Source organism: Rousettus aegyptiacus, unplaced genomic scaffold (genome assembly GCF_014176215.1).
Source record: "Rousettus aegyptiacus isolate mRouAeg1 unplaced genomic scaffold, mRouAeg1.p scaffold_m13_p_8, whole genome shotgun sequence".
Classification (NCBI taxonomy): Eukaryota; Metazoa; Chordata; class Mammalia; order Chiroptera; family Pteropodidae; genus Rousettus; species Rousettus aegyptiacus.
The window spans coordinates 44,454,316-44,471,151 of NW_023416311.1; the positions used below are offsets into that span (position 1 = coordinate 44,454,316).

Sequence of the window (16,836 nt, forward strand, 5' to 3'; positions counted from 1 at the left end):
AATTCCCTCTCCCACCTTTTTGTAGAAGGAAAGTCACTCTCTTTCCTTCATTCCATTTTAGACCATGGGCCCTCCTCCAGGCTAGAAAGTTCAGTCCAATGAGTTTAGAACACTAGACTGGGAACAAGACAACTGGATTCTACTTCTATTGCTATTTTTATTATTATATGTTCTGTGACCTTGAGCAAATCACTTCACTTCTCTGGCTATCACATTCTTCTTTTTAAAAATAAGATTATGGTCTCAAGGAGTCTGTTCAGCACTGGCATTGTTGTTCTGGGACACTATCTCCACATAGCTAACAGAGTGTGTGCAAAGTGCATGTGTTAGCTCACAGACAGAAACTGAGCTCATTTCTCAGAGCTAAAATACTTGGAGCTATGCCACTGCAAAGACAACGTAGGAATGGTCTGAGTTTCCAAAGCTGTGAGTGACTGCCAAGATGCTGTGGAACATCAGAGACTTTTTTCTTATTCACTCTCCTCTTGCCAGCACTGAAGACGAAGGCTCACAGAGGCAACCAAAAAGAAAGTTGCATGAGATGGCTAAGGGATAACAACTGCAGATGAAGAGTGCGACGGTACAGTTTAGCCCTTTCACAATGGGAACCATGTTCTGGAGTCCCAGAAGCTAGACAGGAACTTCATTTTCAGGAAAATGTGACACTATTTCGAACCAGAAAAAGATGTCACTGGCCATTTGAATCACAAGGAGGAATTTCTGGGACACAGTGTGGCCCTTGCCCCCTATCATAGGTTCTGTGTCTTTGACATTGCAACAGAAGTACCAAACCTTTATCCATTCAACAAATACTTACTGAGATCCTACTGTGCTCTAAGTCCATGCTAGGTGTCAAAGATAAAAAGAAAAGGAAAACGTGGAGCCTTCCCCAAAAGTGCTCACATGCCAGTGCAAAAATAAACGATTGCAATGCAAGACAATGACTATAGTAAATAGGGTATTGTGGCTGTTTGGAGGATGATCACCTAGCTAAACAGGAGTGGGCTGTAGGGAAAGGCATTTATTGGAGTTAAGGCAGAAAGAAATAATTTATTTAGAGTTTGTGTTTGAGCTGAATATTGAAGGATGAATAAAAATTAGCCAGGCAGATGAGTGAGGGGAAAGTGTTCCAACATAGGGAACAGTAGATGACTCTTTACTGATCATGCCATGTCTGATGGAAGGAAGCATTTTCTTTTAAACAGAGTCAGGACATTCTTCCCTCAGAGGGTTTTTCAGGAATTGTAGCTTTTCCCTTTCTAAATGCAGCTCTTCTCCCTTTTCTAAGAATCTGACTGTGAAATCTCTTTCTGGCACTCTCACGGTGAGTACTGTTTAATGAGAAAGACCCTTTCTAAAAGGTAAAGAGGAAGAAAGGATGGGAGAGACAGAAGAAACTGAGATCCAATGAAGCCTCAATCATACCCTGATGCTCCATAGAAGGAGGTCCCAGGCTCAGTAAAGCCAAGAACCAGCTCTCAAAAGAAAGACTCAAGGATGAAGAAAGCAAAGAAAGAGCTCACAAAGTCAGCAACATTCCCTAAACAACTTTTAGCCCAGACGTTGAATCAACAATGGGAACAGAAACTCTAAGGAGTATTGAAAAGGCATTTTTGCTCTCTTTTGAATAGTTAAGAAATATATGTAAAAGACAAAAAAAAAAAAAATGGTTGTCATGAGCTAATGGCTAGATCTGAGAAAAATAAGAATGAGAGATGTTTCCTTATACTATAGTGACGGGAGCATGACTTACAGCATCACTCTTACCCTTCCTGTGCCAGACTAGAGATGGTACCTGAGGTGAGGAAGATGGGAGAAGGTGCCTGGCTTTCCTCTTTTAAGTTCAAGCTCAATCTCAAAATGTTAATTGAACAGATGGGGGGAGCGTAAGGAGATGCAGTACAATGTCTAAATTAGCAATTAATGCCATGAAGTCGGAAAAACTATTTTATAACACCAGTGATAAACAGCATTTTTATTTCCCCCTCTATGAACTATCTTATTATAAGAGTAGAAGCAGGGGTAATGAAATGAGGTGGGGGTCATGTAAAAGGGACAGACTTGATGGAAATAAGAATATCAAAGCATTGAGTAATTACTTGTGACTTCCATGCAGGGAGAAAATGTTTTCATGGAAGAAAGCCAGAGGAGTGCCTCACGGGAAGTACTGTGAGCTTTTCTTTTGCAATCCCATTATTACTTTAATAGTTTTTTCTGATTACTAAAGTGATGGAGGTCCTTTGTATAATATTTAGGAAGTATACACAAGCACACAAAAGAAAATAAAAACCATTCACTATCTTAAAGAAAAGCATTATTAACATTTTAACTCTTACAGAGCTAAGGTTTTTATTAAAGAAAAAAAAAAGAAAAAGGTGACAGAAAGTTGAGAATTTTGAGCACTATATTAGATAGGAAATAATTTAGTGACATAAAGCATTGTCTCTACTAATAAATATGTATTGAAACACATAAATATAAATTTTTATCAGAAACTTCATCAGTAAAATAAAAATAATTGAGACAAGGATATTTTGATATGGTAGTTATTTAGATCAAAAGATAGACATAGCTTTATGATCTAATATTGTATACAACAGGTCCCTGCCACATCCCATTCCTGAATCTCACTCTCTCTGCTTTATTCTATCAATTATTCTTTCTATGTTAGATAGTCTAAAGTTGATGTAAATGACACTGACTTGGCAAGACTCAGGGATAGACTGATTATCAGGGAAGGGATGAGGTTAAGAACCAAGAATGATTTTTAGGCCTAATCAAAATGTTACATAAATATTCTTCTCTGCACTCCCCCTTCTCCATGTAGAAATGAGCAGATCAAGGAAATCTCCCTTTTCAGCCTAAATAGAACAGAGTCTTTGTTATTAGCTTCCCCGCCCCCCTCTTATATTCAAGTTGAGGATGCTGTAGCTTGTTGATAAGATAGCTTGCTTCCTCCTCGACCATTGACTGTCCTCAACTGGAAACATAGATTTTTCACTTGGCTGTGGTCAAGGCAATACCTCACCCTGTCTTCTTAGAGGCTGGCAACTGGATCAAGTGAAGCCCAGATATGGGCCCTGCAATGCCTATGGAAAGCACAGAGAGAAATATTGCCACTGCTTCCCGCCATTGGCTGCCACAAGTTCTAAACAGCTCTACCTCCATCAGACTCCACATTTTCAGATTTCCTGGTAGCAGCGTTAACGTAATGCAATGTAAGGACTGGGAGTTCCCAGAGAGAGGTACGTACAATTATTCTTAGGAAAGAGCCCAGCTGCTCACCACTCTACCACCCAAAGATTGTTTATAAAACAGGTTCACTGGTAGAAAGCTTGTAAAGAGGCCCAACAATGTCACATAAAAAAGTTACCAAGAAATTCAAGAGATGCTCCTTTCTGAGAGGACCATTTTTACAAATATCAAGGTAAATGCTTCAGCCTTTGGCATAGGAAAATTGGAGCAATATCTTTTCAATTTCCAGCCAAAGTAGTAAAACAAATTTATCTATTTAGGATTGACAAAGGGGTCCCTGGTTAAATGAAACATGATTATTAATGTTATTAATTATATGACAATTATATCATAGAGTTATACATGTATATACATAATGGGAGTCAATTATACTGAACAGTCTCAAAAACTTAATAACTCATGATGCTGAAGTATATATCTAACTTCATATGTTTCATTTGTTAATCTATTTATTCATATGTAGCCACCTATTCATTCATTCAATAATATTCACTGACCATCTGACATGGCCAGTATCATGCTAGTTACCAAAATTAATAAAGAATATCTCTTTCTATTTGAATAAGCAACAAAATTTAATAGAGAAACCAATAAATATCAATAACAGCAAGAACTAACATTCATTGAATGCTTACTATGTATAAGGCAGTATTACTTGAGTGTTTATGTGTTTTAACTCATTTACTCTTCATAACAACTTATGAGGTATTTAGTATTATGATCATCATTTTAAATATAGGGGAACTGAGGCACATATAGATTAACTTGCCCAAGATCACCCAGGTAAAATGAGGAGTAAACTTGGACTGTCTGCCTGTAGAATCTACATTTCTGTTGGTATGCACTATGAAATGTATCCTTTAGGCACATAAGGAGGAATCATTAATTCCCAAATTAATATCCATATTATGTCTCCAGGATCGAGTAGAAACCACTGACTCTGAGCAGTAGTCGTGCCTCTCAATCACGGTAGATTTAATTTCTGCAAACCATGCTGTGGGTGCACTCAAGCCTGTGTGTGGGAGACAAGAAGGCATGATTCCATGTTAACATTGGGAACAGCTGTGTCCAAAAATGACTCTGACGTAGAATTCTGCTTGCCGAGGGAGTGAGTCTGAAGTGTTTAGCCAAGCAACAGATACTATGCTTCAGAAGAAAGCAAATTTACTCAAGAAGAAGCTTTCTTCCAAGTCATTGCCAGGGATTTGAAATCTTCGGCAGATTTATTCCAAAGAATGAACCAGCCATATAGCCACATTTTGTTGAGCACCCAACCCAAACAGGTCATTACCATGCTTACTACTCTGAAATAATAGCAAGATTCAAAAGAGATTAAAAACAAAGTTTTGTGGTATCAAGTTTTCTAACCCAGAAGCCCAGCTCAGAAATTTCAAAAAAAAAAAATCTAGATAATTCATGGTTGGGCATTTGAGAATATCAGGTAAAACTGATCTTTTCTAAGAGGAAGGCCAAGTTTTCTTGGTTTTCTAATATATTGGGGGATCTCTTTTGCTATTTCTTTTTCCTGTATAGAAAAGTTCAAGTCTTGATTCTTTTTTTTTTTTTTTGCTTTCTTTTTTTTAAAATCGGAACCCTAAAAGACCATCAGTCTACCTGTTTTACTTTCAGTAAAATGCAAATAGTATTACATATTTAGAAAAACTTAGTAAATAATTTATAGACTGAACAGTAAATTATTTATTTACTCCAAGCATACATATTTAGAATATGAACATAAATATTTTATCATTTGTGCCACTGCTAACAAAAAAATTAAATCAGCTTGCTTGCAGCTCTGGTTTGTACTGTATGTACCCTCTACATCATCAATGACCTATGAGCAACTGCACACTATCACACACAGTTCATAAATGATTGCAGTTGCAGGATTTTCCAAAACATTCAGTCTCTAAAGTCTGTTTCAGTCTCTCCTCCTTCTACACTACCTTCTAGCCTTCATGTACTCCTTTCTTCTTCCTCTACCTTGCTCTAGTCTAGTAAGTGTCTGATTAGTCCTTTACTGATCAACATACATTTATTGAGCACTGATCATATTGAATGCTTGCTGAAAACTGTGAATAAATACTAATGAAATACTAACTGTGATCCTCTCTAGGAGTTTCTATTCTGGTCAAGTTTAAATATATATATTTGATTTTGAAAATCAAAAATGAACAAAAAATTAAAACATTTTAAATAATTGTTATGACTATTTTCTTTAAATGATAACATTTGTATAAACAATATAGATACCAACTGGGTACTATGGAAATTTGTAAAAATTGAAGTTGAATATATATAGGGGAAAATTTGTGACCTCTGAATAAATGGCTTCTTCTGAACTCTGGAACTACTCCAGAAACCTTTATGTACTCACCCTCCAGCAGCACCTGGCATTACCATGATCAAAACGTAGAATACAATTACAGAAAGTCCCAAAGGGGAAAATTACAATGACTAAAGAACCAGGAGGAAAATCTTTTGGTATTAAATATTTAGAACAGATTAGATGGTAAAGTATATGTCTGAGGCAGAAAAAAAATTGAAATCATATAAAATCATAAAAATCAAGGACAAATTTAATCTACTTTATTTTCCAAAACTTTGAAATATTAGGGCAGCTTTATGAAGGCTGTCCTCTGTGAAACCTGAGTGAAGTAAATATTAAGATAATTCACAGATACAATTTCCTGAGTAGCTTGTACATTCCAGGTATTCAACAAGCCTTGCTTAATGTAATTCTCATAATAGTCTTACAAGGCAACTGTGATTAATATCATTTTAAACTTGAGGAAATTGAGACACAGAATTTTAAAAAATATCCCCCAAACAGGGAGAAGCTAGTAAGTAACAGACTCTAGTATGTGACAATTTTTTTTTTCTTTTTTTTTTTAGGTGAAGCAACCCTTGGTTGACCTCACAGATTCCAAGGACCTTGTCAGTTTACAATTCCTTATTTATTTTCTTTTATTTTTTATGCCTACAGCACCTGGTCTTCCTAGGTGGTCTCCCAGCCAAATACCAACCAGGCCTGACCCTGCTTAGCTTCCTAGATCAGACAAGATCAGGCTTGTTCACAGTAGCATGGCCGTAGACTCACGATTTTTTAAAATAGTAAAGCCTTCTCATTTCACAGCATGGTTTCTCTAATGCAACTCCAGCACAGGTAGCGACCAACTGCAGACAGCTTTGTAGATCCTACCAGGTAGCCCCAGACCAGTCACAGGCAGTGACTAACCTTGGCCTGCACAGGAAACTTTTCCAACAGGCCCTCAGAACCAGCATATCCCGTGGCTGGCTTCAAACCTTAACAGAACACAACACAATTAGCCCAAAAGAGGCTGACCCAAAGGGTGGTCTCCACCGACACCTAAGCCTACTGGAGCAAATCCTGCTCCATGGAGTCAACCCTCGCACAGGAACTCGTAAGCTCTGGGCACGGCCAATCCTCACAGCCAGTCAGCCTGATGGTCAATCCAACCCACTGCTGTGCCAGCAGCAATCAAGGCTCTACTACAACAGGAGGGCACACAAAACCCACACCAGGGACATTCCTGGAGCATCTGGCTCAGGTGACCAGGGAGATTGCATCACTGGGCCCCACAGGGCACCTACTACATAAGACCATCCTGCCAAGAAAGGGATACTTAGAAGATCTACCTGATCCATGAAATAAACACAGATAGGCAGCCAAAATGAGTAATGAAAAAACATGTCCCAAATGAAAAAACAGGAAAACCTCCAGAAAAAGAAGTAAACAAAATGGAGGCGAGCAATATACTACAGAGATCAAAACAATGATTATAAGTATACTTAAGGAACTTAGTGAGAACTTTAACAAAGATATTGCAAGCCCAAAAAGGACATAGAAAAATACACACACACACACACACACACACACACACACACACACACAGAAATGGAGAATACAATAACTGAAATGAAGAATACACTAGGAGGAATCAACAGCAGATTAAATGAAGCAGTGGATCTAATCAGAGATTTAGAAAACAATATAGCAGAAAAACCCAATCAAAATAGCAAAAACAACAATAAAATAAAATAAAATAAAAATGAGGCTATTTTTTAAGGAGCCTCTAGGACAATATTGAGCATACTATTCACATTATAGGGGCATCAGAAGGGGAAGAGAGGGAACAAGGGATTGAGAAACAATTTGAAGAAATAATCAAACTGAAAAATTCCCTAACTTGGTAAAGAAAATAGATATGCAAATCCAGAAAGCACAGAGAGTTCCAAACAAAATGAACCTAGAGAGGCCCACACCAAGACACATCATAATTAAAATGCCAAAGTTAAAGACAAAAAGACAATCTTAAAAGCAGCAAAAGAAAGGAAGTAGTTACCTCTAAAGGAGCCCCCATAAGACTGTCAGCTCATTTCTCAACAGAAACTTGGCAGACCAGAAGGATTGGCAGGATATATTCAAAGTGATAAAAAGCAGAGACCTACAACCAAGACTACTCTACCCAGCAAAGCTATCATTTAAAACTGACAGAGAGATAAAGACCTTCTCAGATAAGAAAAAGCTGAAGGAATATATCACCACCAAATCAGTATTACAAAAATGTTAAAAGGACTTATTTAAGAAGAAAAAGGGAGCAAAACAAAGAAAAAGAACATAAATATAAATAATGAAATGGCAATAACTATGTACCTATCAATAATCACTTTACATGTAAATGAATTAAATGCTCCAATCAAGACATAGGGTAGCTGAATGTATAAGAAAACAAGACCCATATATGTGCTGTCTACAGTAAACTTACTTTAGATCAAAAGACATACACAGACTGAAAGTAAAGGCATGGAAAAAAAATTCATGCAAATGGAAATTTAAATAAAGCTGGGGTAGCAATGCTTATATCAGATAAAATAGACTTTAAAGCAAAGCTTATAACAAGAGACAAAGGAAGATATTACATAATGATAAAGGGATCAATCCAACAAGATGATATGACCCTAGTAAACGTTTATGCACCCAACACAGGAACACCTAAATACTGAAAGCAAATATTAACCAACATAAAGGGAGAGATTGACAGCAATACAGTCATAACAATGAGATCAAGGAAGTATTTACATCTTGAGATAAATCAAAATGAAATCAAAATGACCCAAAATTGATGCCCACAGCAAAACAGTCCTAAGAGGCCTACCTCAAGAAACAAACAAACAAAAAGTCTCAAATAATCTAACTTTAAACATAAAGGAATTATAAAGAGAATAATAGGAAAAGCCCAAAGTTAATACAAGGAAAGAAATACTAAATATCAGAGAGGAAATAAATGAAATAGAGTATTAAAAAACAATGTAAAAGACCAATAAAACCATAAAGATAAGCAAAATTGATAAACCTTTACCCACACTTATCAAGAAAGAGTAAACAAATACATGAAATTAGAAATGAAAAAGAAGTGACAGCTGACACCATAGAAATAGAAAGAATTATAAGAAAAGTTATAGGAAAAAAATGAGTAATAACAAATTGGACAATCTGGAAGAAGCGAATACATTCATAGAAACATACACTCTTTCAAGACTGAATCAAGAAGAAAAAGAAAATCTGAACTGATCTGTTACTAACAAAATTGAATCAGCAGTCACAATCCCTACAAACAAAAGTTCTGGACCAGATACCTTCACAGGTGAATTTTACCAAACATTTTTAACACCTATCCTTCTCAAACTATTCCAAAAAATTCAAGAAGAGGGAATGCTCTCAAACGTATTTTACAGGGCCACCAATACCCTGATTCCATAACCAAAGACATTACAAAAAATATTATAGTTTGATATTCTTAATAAACATAGATGGAAAAATCCCCAACGAAATATTAGCAAATGAATTTAGTAATACATTCAAAAGAGCATACACCATGATCAGTGGGATTTTTTTCCTGGAATGCAAGATTGGTTCAATAACTGCAAATCAATTAACATGGTATACTACATAAACAAAATGAAAGATAAAAATCATATGATCATCTCAATAGATGCAGAAAAAGCATGTGACAAAATCCAGCATTTATTCATGATAAAAACTCTCAGTAAAGTGGGAATTGAGAGAATATAACTCATCATCATAAAGGCCATATAAGACAAACCCACAGCTAACATCATATTCAACAGTAAAACACTAAAAACGTTTTCCTTACAATCAGAAACAGGATAAGGATGTACACTTTCACCACTTCTATTCAACATAGTATTGCAGTCCTCGTCACAGGAATCAGACAAGAAAAAGACACAAAAAGCATCCAAATTGGAAAGGAAGAAGCAAAACTGTCATTATTTGCAAATGACGTGATACTGCATGTAGAGAACCCTAAAGATGCCACCAGAAAACTGTTAGAACTAATAAATTAATTCAGTAAAGTTGTAGGATACAGACCAATCTATGGAAATCTCTTGCATTTCAATACACCAATAACAAATGATCGGAAGGAGAAATTTAAAAACAATCCCATTTACGATTGCATCAAAAAAATAAAATACCTAGGAATATATTTAACAAAAGAAGTAAAAGACTTGTACTTGGAAAATTATAAAACATTAAAGAAAGAAATTGAAGAAAAAATAAATGAAAACATATACTGTCCTCACAGATAGGTTAAAATGTCAATTCTACCCAGAGCAATCTATAGATTAAATGCAAGTCCTATCAAAATAGCAATGACATTTTCCACAGAGCTAGAATGAATAATTTTATATGAGACCACAAAAGACCTTGAATAGCCACAGCAATATTGAGAAAGAAGAACAAAATTGAAAGTATCATGCTACCTGATATCAAACTATACTACAAGGCAGGTACTGGCATAAAAACTGACACATAGATCAATGGAACAGAATTGAGAGCCCAAAAATAAACCTATGCCTATGTGATCAATTAATCTATGATAAAGGAGGCAAGAATATACAATGGGGTAAAGACAGTCAATTTAATAAATTACATTGGGAAAACTGGACAGATACATGCAAAAAATGAAACTAGATTACTTTTTTACACCATCTACAAGAATAAACTCAAAATAGATTAAAGACTTAAATGTAAGACCCCAAACCATAAAACTCCTAGAAGAAAACATAGGCAGTAAAGTCTCTGACATTGCTCTTAGTAATATTTTTTGTTTCTGATATATCTCCTTGGGCAAGAGAAACGAAAGCAATAAACAAATGGGACTACATAGAATAAAAAAGTTTTTGCACAGCGAAGGAAACCATCAACAAAACAAAAGACAACCTACTGAATGAGAGAAAATATTTTCAATGCTATAGTCAATAAGGGGTTAATATACAAATTTTTATAAAGAACTCATACAACTTAACACCAAAAAAAAAAAAAAATCCCATTAAAAAATGGGCATAGGACCTGAATGGACATTTCTCTAAAGAGGATATACAAATGGCCAATAGACACATGAAAAGGTGTTCAATTTCACTAATTATCAGAGAAAGGTAAATTAAAACCACAATGAGTTATCACCTCATCTCACACCTGTCAGAATGGCTATCATCAATAAAGAAGATAAAAAAAGTGTTGGTGAGGATGTGGAGAAAAAAGAACCCTCTGCACTGTTGGTGCGATTGCAAATCCTTTTGGCCACTATGGAAAACAGTGTGGAGGTTCCTCAAAAATTAAAAATAGAACTACCTTCTGACCCAGCGATTCCACTTCTTGGTATTTATCCAAAGAAATCTAAAATACTAGTTTAGATATATGAACCCACACCTCATTGTAGAATTATTTACAAAGTAGACAAGATATGGAAGCAACCTAAGTGTCAATTAATAGATGATTAGATAAAAAAGAGGTGGTATATACACACACACACACACACACACACACACACACACACACACACACACACAATGGAATACTGTTCAGCCATAAAAGAAAAGAAAGAAATCTTACCATTTGGGACAACATTGAATGGACCCGGAAGGTATTATGTTAAGTGAAATAAGTCAGACAGAGAAAGACAAATAACATGATTTCACTTATATTTGGAATCTAAGGAACAAAATAATTGAACAAACAAAATAGAAACAAACTGATAGATGCAGGGAGCAAACTGATGGTTGCGAGATGGGAGGAGCTTTGGGGAACAGGGTGAAAAAGTGAAGGCATTAAAAAGTACATATTGGTAACTACAGAATAGTCATGGGGATATACAGTAAAAGATAGGGAATATTGTCAACACTATGGTAATAACTATGTATAGTGCCAAGTACTAGACTAGTCAGGGGAATCACTTCATAAATTATATAAATGTGTAATCATCACGTATACCTGAAACTTATATAAAATATAAAATGATATCGAATGTCAACTGTATTTGAAAAATCAAAAAGAAAGGGGAGAAGGGAAGATAAAGGAGAATAAGAGTTTCAAATTTCCAGGTATAAAACAAATAAGCCTTGATGTCATGGTATAGAGCATAGGAAATATAGTCAATAATGTGATAGTGTTTTATAGTGTGATATGGTTGCTTGACTTATCATGGTGATCACTTCTTTAGGTATATAAATGTTGAATAACTATGTGTACACCTGAAACTAATATAATATTGTATGTTAGCTATATTTTAATTAATAAAAATCTTTTTTTAAAAAATAATGAGGCCTCTATTTCTCAGGTGAAAATGTCCTTATATGTCTACTATTCCAAGCTTATTTGTTATACTGATAAAGATGTCTATATTCTTACATATTTATTTGTCTGCTTGATCTTTCAGTTTCTGTGAGAGTTACTATATATTAAAAATCTCTTCAATTAAAGTATGGCTTTGTATATTTCTCTTACAGTTCTGTCACTGGAGTTTAAAAACTATAAAACTGCATTAATAAATGCATAGAAATTTTAAGTTGTTACATATTCTTGGTGAATTAAACCTATTATCATTATGAAGTGACACTCTTTATCTCTATTAATAACTTTTCATTACAAGCTATTTTTCCTAAAATTAATACAACTATCTAAACTGACTTTTAACTGTTTTTATATTATACTCAGCTATTTTATATGCTTTTAGTGGAAAATTTATTTCCATTATTTAGCACACCATATTGCAAATTTAGAATCCTGTGATTTTATTTATTTTAATTTTAATGTGGTTTCTCAGGTTACTTTTTTATTAGTGTTTTTCTGAAACTTTTTCCCCAATCTTCTCACATTAATACTATCCCAATAAGGATGTCACAGAATCTTTTCTAGTTTGGATGATTGTCATCTGTAACCTATGACTCTGAGGTTAGTGTCACAATAAGTGTGTATAATGACCATAAATACACATATATCAGCACAATCTGTTTTCTCTTTCCAATGACTGTAGAACACTTCTTGTTCATATTTCATTTATGGACATTTCTAGCTTTCATTCTCTACGAAATAGTAGAAACATTGTAAATTACTCTCTTAAATTTAGAACACTCTCCTAAAGATCCTTAAGAGGTAAGTCACTGGTGCCAAAACAAAAACAAAATTTTAAGCTAAGGAAAGAACTCTAACCAATAAATGAATTGAATTGAATTGAATTGAATTGAATTGAATTGAATTGAATTGAATTGAATTGAACCGAACCGAACCGAACAGAACCGAACTGAGCTGAACTGACCTGAACTGAACTGCTAGAGAAGAGTTTATCCGCTCTCTACTTTCATTCTTTGCCTTTCTATGCTGGTACCATAAAGACAGGCCTTTGCCAGGTAGGTCTCCTTTCCACCTAGAATTAGAGCTCAGCCTGGCATTGCCAAGACTTTCCAGCATAGGGACCTTGAGCCATCATTTCCCACCTTTCTTTCTTTTTTTTTTTTAACATAATTGCATCTCATAGGCATTCCATATTTAGTTTGTTTCCTATATGATATGGGAAACAGCAGCAGCCTCACCAGGATGTTGAAAGAATTGTGAAAAAAAAAATTGCAAAGTTTCTGAAAATAGGAGAGAACAAATGATGAGCTTGCAAAGTGACTTGGAATCCAATTAAGCTTTCAGTATCACTCTTGATACCCCTTCTAAGGATTAGATTAGTAAAACCCTAAATCCTTAAGATTTCATTTGAAAACACCACACATGCTTTCTAGTTCATGTTTTAGCTTAGATTAATGCCTACCAGGTATGCAAGCAAGTATGAATACACCGACATACATATTCATTCAAGTGCATGCATACTTACATATACACCCACGTCCATGTACACCCCACTAATTACAGCAAATACTGAGGCAGGTGATATATGATGCATTATCACTGAATCATTAAAAACAAAAAGAAAAAATTCACTCAACTTTGGGTAGAAATACATTAGGCTTTGAACAGGAATAGTTTCCCTTGCAATTGATTTTCTATCATTTTACTAGGCAATAAGAATCTGTATGTAACTGTGTTAATCAAGTTAATGCAAATACAGTTGCCTATTTTATCTAGAGAGAATTAAAGGGCTTTGGAAAGGAAGTAACTGCCTTTCATCCCTCGTGGATTCAGAAAGAAAAATAAATAGATATTAGGCTGATCACCTAAAAAGGACTAATTCTCCAGTGCATCAAATTTTAAGGTACCTTATTTCTAAGCCAAGGAATTCAGCATGCGGTCTCTTAATGAATGGGCTTTGTACATTCCAATTGCAAATAATTATCCCAGTAGGTAGGGACTGAAAACTTTGTTATCCACAGAGAGAAAGGGGGAAGGATGGTGCCATCCTGGGGAATGTCTGATTATAAAAATTATCTAGATTATAGCAAATTTGAAGAAAAATTCTTTAGGCTCCTACAATGACATAGATAAAACTTTCTGAATGGACTACTTACTAATGAACTGAAACCTGGCACTCTTCTTAGTACAAATGCTCGTCAAACTTAAAGCGAGTTATGTGTTTAGAATAAAGCACTAGAAGTTAGAATTTGTAGAGTTGGAATTTATTTTTTCATTAAAATAAAGTGGCATAATGAGAGTTAATATTCCTAAACAAATTCTTGCCACCCAGCCTTATGGAAATAACCACTAACATTTTATTTTCTGAACTCTATATAATATACCTAAGAAAGATAAAGTTTTCTAAGATGCATGTAAATCAAAATCACAGGAACACTCAGTAGCCAATTATATCAAATTTAATTTAGTAGAATATAGTGTACCATGCAAGGTTCTTTCCTTCATTCTTTATAGTTTTTATTTTTACTGCCTCCAATCAGAAACCATGAGTTCTTAATCAGGATCAATGAAGGAATCCATAGTGAGAGATTTTCATAGTCAACTTACGAAGATGAAGTGAGTCATTTTAGAAACCGTGCCAGGATTGCCTGTTCTGTTTTTATTCTGCCTTATTTTTCTTGTTGTATACTTACATATAGCAAACATAGGCACTGGGGATAAAGTTATTGGTCATTTTGCTGCTTTGGAAACAAAATCTTTATGCTTTATTCAGTTGCCATTTCAGAATCACTAATAGGGGTGGTTTCTATTTTAATGTGGGATAAATCTGTCTTTAAGGTGTATGACCCATTATTTTACCTTAAGAAAAGCAACAATCAAAGCATTCCACTTATGCAGACAAATCACACCTGTCTGTTTTTGACAGCGCTACTCTGGGTCTTGCAATAAGTGGCTGCAAAATTCACTAGAGTTCTATTGAATTTTTTAGTCATTTTAATAGGATGTTATTATCGAAAATGCCATTTTTTTATAGAAGAACATGAAAATTATATAGCCAAATTATACAATACTATTACTTAAAATTATAGTCCTTTAGAAGAATTAACATCATGTATAGACAACAAAAAATATCCTAAATTGTAACAGACTTTAATTCAACCTCTATGAGTGTTTCATGTAAGATTTTAGCCATAAACCTCGATATTTCCTATACTCAGTTCTCATTTTTGAAGCAAGAAATAGAACTGGACAATGTCTAAGGACTTTGCCAGGTCTGTAATGATGTGATTCTACTCCCACTTATTTAATTAATGTTTGCATTAATTAAAATAGTTGTATAAGTTCCTCTATGAGGTTGCATCTGGAGATTCAATTTTCCTTTTGGAAAGTATCATCTTGTTTCCCTCCCTTGGCACACTTTCTGCTCCAAGCCTGCTAAAGTTGTGTTTTCATTCCCATGGCTGGCACCAACTCTCTCTTGCTCTGGGATAGCCACAATGGGAGCCCACGAGCAGGACAGCCCACAGAAAAAGAGGAGTTATACGAAAGCTGGGACTGGCCATTCGGCTAGGATGCAATGGGAGTTGGCTTCATGTCTGTGCTTCTCACACCCCTAGTCTAAATGCTGTGAGGTGGGGACTGTCTAGAGTGGAAAGAGCACTGAAGCCACATCAAAAAAAACTGGAGGTTCAAATACTGGCTCTGTCACTTACTAGCTTGTGTGAGCTAGAGAAATGTTTAACCCTGATGTGTCACAATTTTCCTCTTTCTAAATGAGGGCTGTTGTGAGAACTGATAAGATAACGTGAAAGTTCCTGGTGTCTGTTACACTGTGACACTCATCAAACATTAGTTGAATCTGGATCTGGCACTGGTACCATTGATTGAACACCTGAAACCTAAGCATTGCTCTTAGGTAAGGACTGTGTGCATTTGTTAAATTCCTACACTGCAGCTGCTGCCCATGACTGATGTTAGAGTTCACAGGCAACAAGAGTCCCATTAAACAAAAATCTATTTCCAAGTGAGACTCACACAGAGTCTTTGGGATTTGTTGACAGAGAGGGTGTAATTAACATTGGCTAAGAATGTTTAGTCATCTGCCATACTCAAGTCTACTGCTTGCATTTAAAAATGTGTAAGGATTCCTCAGTTTGGAATAAGCGAGGGAGAAAGACCATGCTTCTGAAAGAGATTAAGAAACTGTGCTAATAAACTGTTCTTGCCTTTGGAGAATATGTTCTGATTAGCAGCTATCAAGGGAGGCAGCGCTCAGGACAAGAGCCAAAGGAATAAGGCTGTCGCCAAAGGTTGGTGTTTGTCAGTATCGGTTTATCTGCTTGCTGGTCAGACATCGATGAATATAAATTCCAAACTGGAGCTTTGAGCTTAGACCTGACCATCCCATTCCTCTGAATTTATTTTTATTTTGTGTCTTAAGGGGCACAACCATAAAGCAGAAGGGGCAGCAACATGAACAGTTGGCTGAGCATTTGCTGCTGGAATAGGAAGTGTTATCTTGCAAGACAAAGTGGGCATAGGCGAGGCAGGGTAGAGCTGGTCTTTGGAAGCTAAAGAGTGTTGTATTCACTTCCTATGGCTGCTAAAATATATGATCTCAAACATGGTGGCTTAAAACAACACAGATCCATTCTCTTACAGTTCTAGAAGTTAGGGTTCCCACATGGGTTTCACTGGTATAAAATCAGGAGTTGGCAGGGCTGGTTGCTTCTAGAGGCTCTAAGAGAAAATCCACTTACTTTTTCCAGCTGCTAGTAGCTGCTGCATTCCTTGGCTCTTGGTCCATTTCCATCCTCAAGCCAGCAACGACCATTTGACTCTTTCTCATATCACATCGCTCTGATACTGACTACTCTGCCTTCCTCTTCCACATTTAAAAGACT

The 16,836-nt window shown here is 35.6% G+C and overlaps 1 long non-coding RNA gene and 1 pseudogene across 7 annotated transcripts in view; both read right to left on the reverse strand.

The window, feature by feature from the left end:
- LOC107506542 overlaps positions 1–16,836 on the reverse strand; it is a 310,970-nt gene that overhangs the window by 173,390 nt on the left and 120,744 nt on the right. The window lies entirely within an intron of this gene.
- On the reverse strand, positions 6,233–6,351 carry LOC118607662 (annotated as a pseudogene).